Source organism: Hippichthys cyanospilos, chromosome 21 (assembly GCF_059441005.1).
Source record: "Hippichthys cyanospilos isolate Australia breed blue-spotted pipefish chromosome 21, RoL_Hcya_1.0, whole genome shotgun sequence".
NCBI lineage: Eukaryota > Metazoa > Chordata > Actinopteri > Syngnathiformes > Syngnathidae > Hippichthys > Hippichthys cyanospilos.
In genome coordinates this window covers 1,833,667-1,838,353 of record NC_142389.1, presented here as the reverse complement: position 1 = coordinate 1,838,353, position 4,687 = coordinate 1,833,667, and positions in this window count along the sequence as shown.

Here is a 4,687-nt window from a genome sequence, read left to right as displayed (position 1 = left end):
TGGCAGGGAATCCTGGAGGAGGCAGTTGGAAAAACTGAATTAAAAAAAAAAAAACTGTGCAAAATAAATACTACATCCGCTGCAGTGGACATGTTTTTTATTTTTCGGTCTATATCATTTGATATCCTCATCTTCCTAATGGTGTCTTGTGTTTGGGCGGGATGCAATTAACTTTCATATATTTATACATATGTATAGGTGTAAATGTAAACATAAAATAAACTAAATATATAACTGAATAAAACAGATTCATACACTAATATGAACTCAGCAAAGTGGAGAAGGAAGTTGAGATTTCTTGCGGTGGACTTTCTTAGGGAGTCACATGATGTGAACCCAACATGCCTGAGCACAATTATTTTTATGAGCCATAAAAGATAATTCATAAAGCATAAAAGTAGCCTGTGATGTGAATGCGGAGGCACCTCCGAGGAGTTTAGCACAGTCAAATAATTGCCTCTTGCGCTTCCTGCCGTCGGGAGGCCATTTGAGCCTGCGGGCCCGCCAAACGCATCATTATGGACGCCGCCATTATAAAAATATCAAAGTCTTTGATATGGCGTACGCACCCCGTCATTTGACACGGCGAGCACACGCGTGCGAGCGGGATGGTCCGGGAGTTGCGCCCAGATGAGGACGCTCGCTGCGGTCGGCCCCTGGATCCATTTCCGCCGGTCGGGACCGGCTGCAAACTGGTTCTGCTTCTCTCGGGTGACGCCATCGACCGGCTCGTCCTAAAAGTCAGAGCGCGATTGAACTCCGCGCGGACACAAAAAAAAGAAAAACATACAAGATGTGGAAACTTACGAGCGCGATAGCACATCTTCGGGCAAACTTCAGGCATGACAGGAACAGGGTTCCTTTTCAAATTAAGAGCAAATCAATTGGAACATTAAGCCTTGCCATACAGTACGGCGACACGGTTTGGGCTCATTTGTCGACAAACGCTCAACCGTACTTACTTTTTTCTCAACGGTGCGCCACCTAGAGGCCCGGAGTGGAACAGCCTGGTTTTTCACATCCGAATTTGGGCAATTTTAGGACTACTGTGCCCTGGAGGAGGCCCAAGCGCCATCGTCTGAGTGACGTTGTCGTATTTTTCCTGATGAAGACACGCTACTTTAGCCGATTAGGCTAACAGCAAAACGCGTAACGAGCTCTGAAATCAATTTTCCTCGCCATTATTTAGCAATTTAGCGCATCTCCTCTTACATAAAACGCCGTCAGTTTATCAAAGGATGCTTGTCATTTCTTTGACCTCATGGAAAAATTTCATTTGAGGGGGCGTTTGCCTGATGGGGGTCCGCATGCGTGAGTGAAACATGTGCAGCAGTAAACACTGGCGCGAGCTTCATAAATAGAGCTGGCACTCACTCTTTGATGAGGGATGCGGGGGGGTTCATTAAGTCGGCATGGCAACTGCCACCACACATCCCGAACGTCTCCAGAGACAAGAACACAACATTAGAGGACACAAACACTGGCAAAAGAACAACAATAGTGGCAAAGGGTTTTTCGATTATCGACACGGAATTTCGGCCCAAGATGGCTGACTTTTCAAGATGGCCGTTTTTTGGGGGCATTTTTTTGTCTGCTGATCGGGCTTATTGAGAAGTTTTTTTGTCCGTCGACCACCAAATTTCGAGTCAATCTGTGAAAATGGTTGGTCTCATTTTCCTATTTTCAAGCTCTGAATTTTGCCCAGAATATGGCTGCTTCCAATCAAAACGGCCGATTTCGAGATTATTTCCGGGTATGGGTCCTTCAAACATTTTGTCTGTCTTATGATGATGGACATTTGTACCAAATTTCCAGCAGATTGGTAAAACTCATTCCAATGGCTAAGACGTTTCTAACGTCGACCCGAAAATGGCAAGTTCAAACCAATATGGCTGACGTTCAGTTCAATTCCAAGCTCGGGTCGCTTAACTTTACTTTTAACGCCTTTGACGATTATAAAGAAGTCCTCCCTGTTTTGCGTGAATCGTCAAAACCTGTGCCGTCGCTGAATTTCTTTTCTAACTTTGGAAGCTTGGAATCCGCCTCTGAAATGGCTTTTTGGAGCCAAAATGGCCGCGTTCCATTTGAATTTCAGAAGCGCCAATGTTCCTGGATCTCTCAAAAGATCTTTCCCCATCCAAGCGGGACCTTCTTCGCTCTCCACAACAGCATTTGGACACCCGTCCCTCCCCGCGGTCCAAACAGAAAGCGTTCCCCCCGTCGACCGCGGCGCGGTGGGTTGGTGTCCCCCCACAATAAAACGTTTAGCGGGTGTCCCTGCACAATAAAACTTTTGACAGTCTGGTTTGTGTCTGTGCAGCAGGACGGAACATTAGATGATGTTTTCATGTGTGAAGAAGAAGCAAAGTTCTGCTTTCCCTGCTGCTGACTCATCACCTGCTTGTCTTGGCAGCCATTAAAAAAAGACCTTCATGAATGTGTATTTTATGAATAATAACGGCGGCGCGTCCTCATAAGACCTTCAAGCGTTCACTTGTTAAGATTTCCATTGTCAAAAATCGGTAAGGCCGCCCAAAAAAATAAAAAAATAAATATTCGAACAGTTTTTGGGAACCTTGTTTGGAAAATAACGGGAAAAAAATTGCACGTTTGTTTGAAAGTTAACATTGCATCGACAAAGAGTGATAACCATTATAAAAAGTTTTGATTGGTCAATAATTTGCCTAAAAATGCAAAAAAAAAATGGACCAATAGTATAGATTTCAGGATAGTTTTTTTACATTACATTTTCAAAGAGCGCTGGCCATTATCAACACTTTAGGTCGATAATTTGCCTCAAAAAAAAACAAAAAATAAACTGACCAATCGCATCGATTTCAGGAGAGTCCAAAACAGCATGTTTCTTTCACCATTATATTAGCATTAGCGCTAGCCATTATTACGCCTTAGATTGGTCAATAATTTGCCAAAAAATAATAACACGACCAACAGCATAGATTACCGGTGACCCCGAAAACGGCACGTTCAGGCGACTGCGGAAACGGTGCGTTTGTTCAACAATTACAATAGCATTGTTTAAGTGCGTTAGCCATTATCAACATTTCAGACTGGAACAACAATTTACAAGACAAAATCTGAATGTCATCGTCATAAGTGTGGATTTCAGAGGACTCTAAAAATGGCGCTTTGACATCGCATTGTCAATTTGTGAAAATAACAAACACATGGACTGAGCCACATGAATATAAAGGCGAAAATATGAATAAACGTGTGACATTAAGCATTTTTTTTCTTCTTTTCTCTTTGACAGACCAAATGAAGGCATGCGCTGCCGAGGCCTTGGCAGAGGTCACATTTTTGCCACTCTGGCTGTGTTTTTATTTATCTGGATGGCTAAAACTTCCCTCCCTTCTTTTTTCTGCTCTCTTCCCTGCGCTCAGACTTCCTGTCTCCAATCAATGTTCTCCTTTTTTCTCGGGCCGCTATGACGGAATCCCACGTTTCCTGTTGTGAAGGCCGCTGCCGGGTAACGGGGGAGGAGCCTGGAGAGTGAGTTTTTTTGTTTTTTTTTTCTTACCTTGTTCCACAGGGTACGGCGCGGAGGCTCCGAGCCCGACACAGCGCTTCAATGTCATGGCGGCGGCACCGCAAGCAAATGGTTAGCAGACAAGTTTGCTGGCGTGACTCATTCCCACGAAGGACATTTCGGGATTGGGAGGGGGGGAGAGGGGGGGGGGGGGGCACAAACACATTTTGAGGTTTGTCACTGACTCACAGAACATTTGAAGAGACTTGAGTTAGCATAATGGACATCACAGTTAAAAGTCATGAACAAAATGCGCATTGATTTGAAAACATGGCTGGCTAAGAGCTGCAGTTTTTATTCCGAGGCAATAGGGGGCAGTAAGTGCCAAAATGGACACTGTAAAGTAAAATCATCAATAGAATAGTGTTCCTGCGCTATTACCCTGAATCACGATTTGGATGATTTTTTTTTCATTAAGGTTTGAATTTTGAGAGAATAATTTAACTTCTGGGGGAAATTTGGACCCAACTTGGAGGCTAGAATACTGCATAGATTGTCAAAATATGACGACTTTCAATACACCACGCTGCCATCCCTTCTAAATGATTGCAAACGGGAAGTCGAGAGATACACCCTATAGGTGTCAAATTTAGCCCATGTCAGGCTCATTTACTGCCATTCAAAATTGGAAATATCAGTTTTTGACAGACTGAAAACCCCATGTTTTATGATACATTCTTTCCGATTTTTGCATGAATCCTTTCAATGGCAACTCTGAGTTGAAAGTAAATATGTATTTATATTTGACGATGTTATGATCTTTTGAAAGTCAGCATAAGTCAGCACAATAAAAAAAAAATATATATATAATTGAGAAACAAAAAGCAATTGTAATAAAAATATTGTAAATGGAATCAATATATATAAAATAAACAAACACAAATATACTAAACCTTAAAAGTACACTTCAGATGAAAAAAAATATCTAATAATGAAAAAAAGAAAGGAAAAAATGTAAAGCTACAATAAACTATGTAACAAAATGCAGTAAAAGGAAAAACAAAAAAAATATATAATAAACAAAAAGAACATATATGTAAAATTATATTGATAATAATAATTATAATTATTATTATATAAATTGTAAAGCATACAGTAAAAGAAAAAACATACTGTATAATAATGAAAAAACACAAAGGA